We start from the raw sequence: 11,984 nt of genomic DNA on the forward strand, positions 1-11,984 counted from the left end.
AAAAAAAAAAAAAAAAAAAAACTTCAACTATCAACTAGAACATCAAATTGTAAAGAAAATAGGGAAAGGGAAATCCTAAGACTACAGTGGCAACCTAAGCCACTATTGTTGCTGATCCTGGTGCTAGTTTTGCCCAGGACCTTGAGCCTGGTTCTAACCTTGTGCTCTCGGCTCTAGCATTGAGATGGCAAGGTGAAAGACCATTGCCTGCATCTGTGCCTTAAGGGAGGCCACTTGGTTGTCCAGCAGGCAGTAGCTCCTGTCCACACTCTCCAGATGAGTGCCCATCCTCCTTAGTATGTTGGTGGTGGTATCCAGGCGGGCCATCACATCATTGAATCCATAGGGCCTTGAACCCCTAGTGCCATGGGATGAGGAGGCCACAAAAGTCCCCATAGATTGAGGGTTGGGTGGTGGAACCACCCTAGCAGGAGGGACATATGGAGGGATTGCACCCAACACCCTTGTGACCACCCCCATGACCACTTCCCGACTGGTTCTCTATATCCATTGGTTGATCCTCCTCAACCTTATCTTCAGTGACCTCCTCCATGTTTATAGTCATCTTCTTTAAAGAGTCTTGGTTGAAGTCCAAGACATCGGTTCCCAAGCTCTCCTTGCCCTCCAAATTCACACTAAATCGTAGGAAGACCTCAGTTAGAATACGACTGTAGTAGAGTTTTCCAACCCTACGTGCCCCTCCCTCAACCCTTGTAACCATGGTCCACATCAATAGGTAAGGGAGGCAAACCTTCAGCCCAATGTAGGCACAGTAAATGATATAGGCTTGTAGAATGGATACTTCATCGAAGTGACCGCTGGTAGGGAGGACATTCAGCTGAATGGCTTTGCATATGACCTTCGACGTAGCCCGATAGTTAGCAGTCAAGTGCCACCCAGAAGCCTCCTTTGTGAGCATGTTGTCCATCTCTACTTGGATATCAAAATTTTGGAACTCATAGGATGGAGTCCTAGGTGGGTAGTAGGCTAACTCTCCCTTATTGGAGATCATCAAAATGTTGGCCAACTCAGCCATGCTGAAAGAGATATCGATCCCCTCCAACCTCGAGGTGATCCTCATCTCCTTAGTACCATGATTCTCACATTGCAGATTGTAGTAAAAGAGCCTCAAAAGCCTCGGGTAGTACTTCACATTTAGTTTTAGGATATTGTACTACCTTAGAGTTTCAAAGTGTTTGCAGAGGCAAAAATGGCAAAAGTCCCTTGTCGTCACATACTTCCCAGGGTCGACATCCTAAACTCAAACTTCTCCCATTGGTCTTGTTCCTCCATAGAGCGGAACAATCGGTGATCATATTGTTCTTCCTCGGGAATAACTGGTTGTGCAGTACCAGGGCAAGGATGAACACGGTGACCAGAAATGTTTGGAGCACAAAGTTCCTAAGATTTAAGGAAAACAAAACCTAAGTTAGGGATAATACCAAAAACAAAGAGAAAATCTCAAAACCTAGGTTAGAGAAGAAGAAGAACTCACCTTGGATGCGTAGGCGATGTAAATCGGTCGTGAAATCACAATTGGAAGGTCGGGAATGGGTTGGAAAACCTTCCTTGGCCGTTTCCTCTCCTTCTCCAGAAGTTAGAATAGGGTTTTATGAGAGAAACCCCATTCCCGAGCCTAAATATATCATGTTTGGGTCTACCGGAAATATGCCATTGGGAACATTGGACCTGAATCCGGTGAGTGTTTCCGGTGAACAAAAATTTCTAGGATTGCTCTCTATTTTGGTCACCGAAAATATGACTGATATTTCCAGTGAACCAACCCATATTTCTGGTGAAAGCTCCCTATTTCCGGTGAACATTTTGGAATGATTTTTTTTTATATTATTATATTTGCTTCCTTAATTAGGGATTTCTCCCTAATACACATGCAATCGGATTCCAATACTTGGTGGGCCCCATCTATGCATGCTCTAACCCTAAATTGCTTTTTTCTTATGCATACGGGACCCACTATGCATGTTAACCTTAACATGCTTGCTACTTATGCATGTGTGACTAACTGGGATTTCTCAACAGGAATCATGTCGCGTAGGAATACCCGATCCTAGTCTAATGTGTCACCTCCCGCTTCCCCTACATGGAATCGGAGTAGATCGCGTAATGTGCCACTGGCCCCACCCATCCTCATGACACAGGATGTTGCCAACATAATGGGCAACATGATGCGTGAGGTGGAAGAGAGGCAAAATCAGTTTATGGCCGGGATTGATACCCGGATCCAAGCTACCATTGGAGCTCAGAATGCACCTCCCGCACCCCCTACTCCACTGACACCAGCCTCGGTGCCAGCTGGTTTAGCCACCCTTCAGACATCCGATGGGATGCAAGGGTAAGTGCATGGACACATGCAAGGGCAGGTTCAAGGACAATACCCAGGCAAGTGCAAGGACAGGCCCAAGTGCAAGTAGAGGGTTGGATAGACTTAACCAAAATGATGGAGAAATTCCAAAGGCTGAGGCGCCCATATTTCTCCAATGTAAGCCATGATCAGTTGCTTCCCTCAAGATGGATTTGGGGTATGGAGAAGGTCTTTAAGTTAATGGGCTACAATGATGAGTAGAAGATATTATGTGCCGGCTACCAATTGCAAAATGAAGCCGATGCTTGGTGGAGGGCTATTGAGCCCATTAGGAGACCAACCAACCCCACCCCCACTTGGGAAGACTTCAAGGAGACCTTCTTTGGGAACTATTTCCCTGAGAGCTTTTGGGATAGGAGAAAGAGTGAGTTCTCCAATATGGTTCAAGGATCTCGATCGGTGCTAGAGTACCAACAGAGGTACGAGGAGCTGTACTACTTTGCTCCGAAGCACATCCAAAATGATAGATCCAAGTCCAGGAAGTTTGAAAAGGGGTTGAGGCCAAGCATTAGTTCTACAATGGTTGGGTTGAAACTATGGACATATGCTGAAGTGGTCCAAGTGGCCAAGTCTATTGAGGACCGTCATAGGGACAATTTCTAGGCTCAACAAGTAATGGGGAAGAGGCTCATGGTGTCCTCTGATTCCAAGGGAGCCAGCAAGAACTCAAGAGGCCCTTATATCAACCCAACTCCGGTCCACTTAAGAAGCTAGAACCAAGTCAACCTCCCAATCCTCCCGCTCCAGTAGTATGTCTTAATCTGTGGGATCAAGCCCTAGGTGCTTCCATTGTGAACAGCGAGGTCACCTAGCCTGGACATGCCTCCACCAGGGACCAGGTGATGCACCTTATACCCTGCCACCTAGGCCCCAATAGGCTTATGCAGCCAATCGGCCATCCCAAGCATCACAGGGCCAGAGACCACAAGGAAGGGTATTTTCTATGACCACAGAGGATGCATAAGCTACATTGGGAGTGGTGACAGGTACATTATTGATATTATATTTACCTGCACATGTGTTATTTGACTCAGGAGCATCCCATTCATTTGTGTCACTGACATTTACGAAGAAGATGGGAATTCCACCCAAGAGTTTGACCCAGTGTTTGACAGTGAGTACACCCACAGGGAGTGTGGTGGGTTTGAATTATGTTTATAAACCATGTATGGTGGTCATAAATGGACATGACTTGAATGCATACTTGATCGAGTTGGATATGACTAATTTTGATATAATTCTAGGGATGGATTGGTTGTCCGCTTAAAGAGCTAGTGTGCTATGTGCAGAAAAAAGTAATATTTTTTAGACCCCGTGATGAGGGAGAGTTTACTTTTATGGGGGAAAAGCTAAAGAAACACAAAAATATCATTATATCAGCACTTCTGATGAAGAAGTTATTGGATTAAGGGTGTTAAGGATACTTGGCATCTATGATAGATACTGAGATAGAGGTCAGACCATTAACTGAATTGGATGTGGTAAGAGAATTTCCTGACATATTTCTAGATGATTTAACAGGGTTGCCCCCGGATCGAGAGACAGAGTTTGTTATAGACCTACTCCCCGGCTTGGCACCAGTGTCAAAAGCTCCTTATCGCATGGCCCCCACAAAACTGAAGGAATTACATGTGCAACTTGAGGACATTTTGAAGAAGGGATTCATTAGACCTAGTGTGTCTCCTTGGGGAGCACTGGTATTGTTTGTCAAGAAGAAGGACGGAAGTATGAGGTTAATTATTGATTATTGAGAGCTTAACAAGCTAACCATCAAGAACCAATACCCCTTGCCAAGGATTGATCATTTGTTCGATTAACTACAAGGTGCTAAGGTATTCTCTAAGATTGACCTTAGATCGGGCTACCACCAGCTCAGAATCAAGGATAGTGATGTCTGCAAAACAACTTTTAGATCTTGGTATGGGTATTACGAGTTTTTGGTGATGTCATTTGGACTGACCAATGCACCAGCTGCATTCATGGACTTGATGAACTGGGTATTTGAGGATGTCTTAGATAAATTTGTGATTATGTTTATTGATGACATCTTGATATACTCCAAGAGTGCAGAGGAGCATGCTATTCACTTGAGGTTAGTATTGCAACATCTGAGAGAAAAGCAACTCTACGCTAAATTTAGCAAGTGTGAGTTCTAGTTTCACAAGTGGCATTCCTGGGCCACATTGTCTCTAATAAGGGTATAGTGGTTGACCCAGGTAAGGTGAAGGCAGTTCTAGAGTGGGATACCCCAAAAAAGTGACACACATTCGTAGTTTTCTGGGATTGGCCAGATACTATAGAAGGTTTATTAAGAACTTCTCCCGCATTTCTGCACCAATGACCTGACTCACACGTAAGGGTGTGAAATTTGAGTGGTCCAATGCTTGTGAGAAGAGCTTCAAGGAGCTAAGGCAAAGGTTGGTATCAACTCTAGTTTTGACTATTCCGACCAGCACCTGTGGTATGGTTGTGTATAGTGATGCCTCCAAGCTGGTTTTGGGCTGTATCTTGATGCAGCATGGGAAGGTCATTGCCTATGCATCCCGCTAGTTGAAGGACTTTGAGAAAAACTACCCCACCCATGACTTGGAATTGGCAACAGTAATTTTTTCCTTGAAAATCTGGAGGCATTATTTGTATGGTAAGAAGAGTGAGATATACAGTGATCATAAGAGCCTAAAGTATTTCTTCACTCAAAAGAAGCTCAATACGAGACAGAGGCATTGGTTGGAGTTGATGAAGGAATATGACTATACTATCCACTATCACCCAGGGAAGGCCAATGTGGTAGCCCATGCACTTAGTCAAAAATCTCAGTCACTGACTCTGGCTTCTTTGACTACCAATAAGCATCTCCTAGAAGAGGTCAGGAAACTAGATTTGAAACTACTAGTGAAAGGTGTCACCTTGTCACTATCGGCATTAGTGGTACAACCCAGTCTAGTGGACAGAATTACTACAGCTTAGGGTACTGATGTAGAATTGTAGAAATTGATAGCTGACTGCAAGGAAGGAAATCAAAAGGACCAGGATTTCTCTCTAACTGAAGGGGGGATTCTTAAGTTCAAAGGGAGATTATGTGTACCTAGTGATGGTGATTTGAGAGATACTGTTTTGAGAGAAGCACACAGCTCTCTACACTCCATTCACACAGGCAGCACCAAGATATACAAGGATCTGAAAGGTTCCTACTGGTGGAAGAGAATGAAGAATGATGTGGCCACGCATGTTGCAAGGCGTCTCACATGCCAACAATTTAAGGCTGAAAGACAAAGGCCCCATGGTTTATTACAGTCACTACCTATTCCGGAGTGCAAATGGGAGAATATCACCATGGACTTTGTCATAGACTTACCCCGCACCAGCAAGGGTATGGATACCATTTGGGTAGTTTTGGATGGCTTGACCAAGGCAGCTCACTTCCTCCCAATCATGGTCACTTTCTCCATGGACAAGTTGGCCAAGCTATACATTGACAACATCATCCGGTTGCATGGTGTGCCAGTTAGCATCTTCTCTAGTCGAGATCCCAGATTCACTTCCAAGTTTTGGACATATGTGCAGAAGGCTATGGGCACACAATTGAATTTTATCATGGCATTCCACCCACAGACCAATGGACAGTCGGAGAGGACTATCCAAACCTTGGAGGACCTACTTCGAGCATGTGCCTTGGAAATGAGTTACAGTTAGGATGAGCACATCTCTTTTATTGAATTCTCCTATAATAAAAATTACCAAGCCACCATCGGTATGTCTTCGCTTGAGGCATAGTATGGTAGGAAATGTCAGACTCCTTTGTATTGGGACAAAGTTGGTGAATGACACATTTTAGGTCTGGACTTGATATAGGCCACTAGTGAGAAGGTGAATGTGATCAGAGAAAGAATCAAGGCAGTTCAGTCTAAACAGAAGAGTTATGTAGATGTCAAGAGGAAACATCTGAAGTTTGGAGTTAGAGACAAGGTATTCTTACAAATCTCCTTAGTCAAAGGGGTAATGCGGTTCGAGAAGAAGGGAAAGCCGAATCCTAGATTTATGGGACCGTATGATGTATTGGAAAGGATTGGAGTGGTGGCCTACAGGATAACTTTACCACCAGAGTTAGAGGGTACACATGATATTTTCCATGTATCCATGCTAAGGAAGTACATTCTCGACCCCACTCATGTCTTGACTTACATACCACGTGAGTTGGATAAGGATTTTGCCTACGTGGAGTATCCAGAGAAGATTGTTGACCGAAAGGACCATATTCTCTGCAACCGTACTTTTTCCTTTGTCAAGGTGAAATGGATGAATCACCCAGAACAGGAAGCATCCTGGGAATGGGAAGATGAGATGAAGAAGCAGTACCCGGGACTATTTGATTTACCAGGTATGTCTAATTTTGAGGATGAAATTCTTGTAAGGTGGGGGGAATATTACACCTGTGCCCTAACCTGGCCTAATTTGAACTATTATGATAGGCCTCAGACCGAAATTGGAAAGTACCACTAGATTTTGGCTTGAGGCTGCTTATTACAGAAGGGAGAAAGATGACCCCACATGCTCGTGTATTGTTTGCCAATCCAACTAGTGGGGATTTAGACCTTTCGATCCCAGACAGTAAGTGACCCGACACCCCATGCATGAATCTCGACATGCACCAAAACTGTCAAAAGATTATGAGCATAGCCTAGGGTAACTACCTATGCAAAAATAATGGGTGGACAACAAGCATCAAGACAATACTGTCTTAACCACCGAAAATATGCCACCGGAAGCACCTAGGCCTGAATTCGGTGGGCTGAATCTGATGGTCATCTACGATGCCTATGGGCCCCACCTCTTGCATTGGGAACAACCCTGGATGAGCACACGCACCCTCCCTTCGTGATGTGTTTCATATGAGTGCAAGGAGCTGGGCCCACATGTCCCAACGGTCGCATTAACTTACTTGGGCAGGACTAGGACAAACCAAAAAGACCCTAAGGACCTAACTTACTATATAAGTGGAAATGAGGAATCATTTCCTCATTTCTCACTTGTAAAAGTTGTGGGAGAGGGAAGGAAGAGAAGATAAAGGAAGAAAGAGGAAGAGTAAGGAAGAAGAAGAAGGGGAAGAAGGAGGAAGGAAGCTCACCTTGGTGCCGGTTGCCCGCCTAGTTGCCAGAAGCCCTGTCGGAGGCAAGAGCCACCTCTCCTACCACTCTCTCTCTTCATTTTGAGCTAGGGTAAGGTGTGTATGGATGTGAACCTTGACCTCCACACCACCCTAAGCTTGGGGTGTGCGTATTTCACCTTCTCGGTGTAATTGTCGAGCTCAAACCGAGTCCGTTGAGCTCCAGTAACCCTTCTGACCAAATCACCATATAGGGTTTTGATTGTTTGATAGATGTATCTCCCAAATGGCCCAATGGAATCGGGATTTCTTTAGCTTAGAATGATGCTAGGAACACCCCCTACAAACTCCATAGAACAAATCTCAGCTATCGGACCCGAGTTGGAAATCCCCAATTAACAAGGGCACCTTCTGTGTTTCCTCCAGAAACACCTGGGGCTGAATCCAATGGTTTATTTCCAGTGAACAGGAAGCTCTTATGAGCTCTCTGTTTGCTTCACCGGATTCACATCTAATGAATCCGGTGGATTTTCACTCTATTTTCGGTGATTGAATCCGGTGACACTCTGGACTGTCAAGATTTGACAGTACATCTACACTTTGGGGGTAACCACTGTGGGCCCCTTCTGATGTTCCCGACACGTATTAACACTTGGTACCTTTGTGCCTAGGACAGAAACGTGCTCATACCTTGAGGCTGGTAGTGAATTGAACAATCAATCAACACACTTAGAACATAATTTGACAGACACTATTAAGGTGATGGACGGTTGACTTTCATTTTGGGAATGTTTAATCATTATAGAACTACTCACATGTGTAGGATTTTTATATGATTATTTAATTTTCTTAAATGATGATGACGTTATATGACATGTTATATTTTGATGGAAATGATATGAGATGTATGTTGTGAGATAGAATCTGATGTGGCCGAGGTGGTACCAGTACTATGATTGCCGTATGTTTGTTGCATTCATGCATTAATTATGTGCATTAGAATTAGTTGCATTTGCATATTACACTTTGTGGCCAATATGCTCCTGGTATCGTGTACTTTGGGACTGCATTTGAAAATGGATACGCTTCGTGGCCAATGGGAATCCCAGTGTTGCATAGTCGATGCTCAACTGCTATACATGCTAGATAGGTATATAGTCGTGGGTTACACCTTATGGCCAAAGTGTTCCCGGTATCGTGTACCCCAGGACTATACATGGACATGGACCTGCTTTGTGACCGATGGTGATCCCGGTGTTGAGTGGTCCATACTAACTGATTATAAAAGGCATGTAGGATATTGTGGTTAGGTGACATTCCCTATGTGACTTCCCCTTGCCAATAGGGGGTAAGGTGTTGGATAACCCAATGGTGGTATATTCGATGAACTTTCTTAGAATGCCACACCCGTAGTACGATGTGATTGTTACTGGAGGTGGAAACTTGTCTGGCATGGACGATGATGATACCAGTGCCATGACTGCCAGGAGGGGGTTTATCAGGGGTTTGTTGGGTGACCGATGGACTCATACTGGGACCAACATGCTCCTAATTACGGCTAGGGTTTGTATTATTGTGTAGTCAATGGCAGTTCTGAGACAAGGGATATAACCTAATGTGTTATAGTAGTATTTACCAGACTTAGTTGTATTTTTAGGTGGATCAATAATCAAATGGATTGGATCATTCACATAATGGACTATGTGTTTAATTTCTGTATTCATGTCATCATCAAATATTACATATGTGAATGCTTGTGCTTGATTGTAGATGAACCCCATCCCTCACTGAGCAAGTTGGAAGCTCACCCCACGTATATGCCTCTTTTTAGATGATGATGTAGGTATATTAGTGCCGCTTGGTTGTGACTCAACCTCAACGGGGCCTCATTATGGCGTAGGTGACTGGTGGATGCCAAAGGCCGAGGAGCATGATTAGGATTGTGCCTGTGATTACTATGCTTACGGAGCACCATGAGATGTGTGGCATACTTTTTATTTTTCTGATACAAAACTATGGAAGGTATACTTTGGACTTATTATTTATAAGTCAAGGATAATTGTAATAGAATAACTTGGTTACTTATATATGATATCACTAGATGCTTTCCCATCTTAAAGTTATGATTTTGCTATTATACTTTGATTCCGCTGCTATTGGTTGGTTTGTGTTGTGAGAGTGTGTATGTTAAGGTACTGTTATTTGAGATCTTGGTAGGTTTGTAAGATGAGTACGTGTCTTACTCACACCACTTGTATTCCTAATGGTAAGTTGGGTTTATTGGAACTGGGGTGTGACATATGGAATATGAAAAATAAGTACAATTACACAACACAAGGATTTATAGTGGTTTGACTAGATCCGAGTCTAGTCCACTCCCTGCAAGTTCGACTTGTAAGGTATTCAACTAGCTCTTCCCTTTTAGTACAATAGGTAGGGAGGAAAATCTTTACAAATTATTTTAATGATAAAAAGAATCCGTACAATCTTTTTACAAGATGAGAGGGTCCTTGCAATCTCTTAAGGATGAGAGTGTCCTACACACTTGTCTAAGTACATTCTACAATAATGTGTAAACAAGATGTCAAATTCTACCCAACTCTTGGACAAAAACAAAATCAAAAGTGAAATAAGATTAGAGTTAACTATTTGTGTTGTGCAATTATAAACACAATAATGAGAGTGATGCACATTTCTATAGTCTTCACTGAGCTTATAAATCAATAGAAAAGTAGAAGACTTTGAGTAGATTCTTGAGCTTCACTTGTATTGATGGAGTTGACCAATAGCTCAAGAAATGTATAAAGTATTTTTCACTTAAAAATGCTCTTTAAAAGTCTCTCTAATGCGTGGTAATAATTGTTAGGTAACTCAAAGCGTTAATGGTATTTATAGGTGAGATTAGAGGACAAAATTAGGTAAGAAATCTCGTCCAAACGGTCACTTTTTGGGTCTATAGGTCGATCACCATCGGTAGCCGGTCGACAGCCCAAAAGAGCCATTGGAAAAAACTAACCATTGGAGAGCCGTTGGAGCTTGACAAGCTAGTCGATTTCATATTGGCCGATCGGACATATTGATCAGTGGTACCGATCGACCAGGGATTTCAGCCGGTTGACTGCCATTCAGTTGGGTCACTCCCAATTTTTAAAAGGCTTTTGAAAAACTGACCTTTTGTTAGTAATTAGGTCATAACTCTCATCCGAATTCGGGTTGGTCTGATTCCAATTGCATTTGATTCGTAACTTGAATATATACAATGTTGGTGAAGAAACCATCTTCTGATACCTATTTTATGGTTGTCCAAAATGCCCTTGAACGAGGTAATTGCTGTTTTCTCAATAATTGCCTTAGGCATGTTATTCCTAACAATTTCCTAATCGTCTTTAGGTCTTAATGCTCAGCCATAGGCACTTCTTAAGGTCATTCTAAGATGCATGTGTGCAATGCATGAGACATGAGTGCACAGTTACATAAAATATAAATTTTTACATGGAAAGGACTTCATCTATCTTGTAATGCTTTAATCGTCTTCATATTGAGCTTGTAATGCTTGAGGTCTTCAATGTAATTCAAGCCTTGTTACTTTGAGGTTTTGATACTTTGAACTCTGATACTGTCTGATACATCCTTCAAGTCTTGATACCAACTTGTTGATTCTCTTCATTTGATGACTTCAATTTTCATTCCTTTCCTTCCATTCATCAAATTTTCTTTGATAACCAATACTTGAAGGCAAATTGTGAAGTATCTTCATATGATTGTTATCATCAAAACCAACTATAGGAGTGTGGACATATCCCTAACATGTATGGTACGGTTTTGGTATCTATCCTTGGTTTATTATATTGTATCTATTATCGAATACCATAACAATTGACACTATTACATACAATTATGTGGCAAGGTCTAGGCAATGTGTACAACCATCTTGCAGACAATGCACTCCATATAACAAGATATAATAAATCCATATAGGTACATTCAGTACACAAGATATAACATGGTTCGTGAGTGTGCCTACTCCACGTAGTAATGTCCAACTAGACTTAGCATAATACTCGATTTTGACTGCAACGACAATCCAACACCTGCTTCAGTTCGTGATTACATGGACGAGGGTCTTAACCCCTGATTACCAACATACAACTAGGAAGCCACATCCATGGCAAAGTTTAGGTAGCAATAGCTATCAAGGAACAATTGTTCCCGTGTCCAGATTCAATTGGAGGAATTATAATCAATGCCATAATATGTAGCTGACAGACATACAAATCCCCTAACAATGTACAAATATCAATCGGGCATTTTATCAAACATCTTGCTTGTAGTGATTTACAATATTAGGAATTTGACAAAGTGGGTTACCTTGGCAAGAGGTAACCTTTGGAAATGCTATGCAGTCGATCTTGTGATACCCTACTTTCTAAACCCAATCTAATTACCCGTATTGACTTGGTTGATCATATAGGGGCCGAACCGGAGTGAACTGATACA

This window comes from Macadamia integrifolia, chromosome 6, assembly GCF_013358625.1.
Source record: "Macadamia integrifolia cultivar HAES 741 chromosome 6, SCU_Mint_v3, whole genome shotgun sequence".
NCBI classification, from domain to species: Eukaryota; Viridiplantae; Streptophyta; class Magnoliopsida; order Proteales; family Proteaceae; genus Macadamia; species Macadamia integrifolia.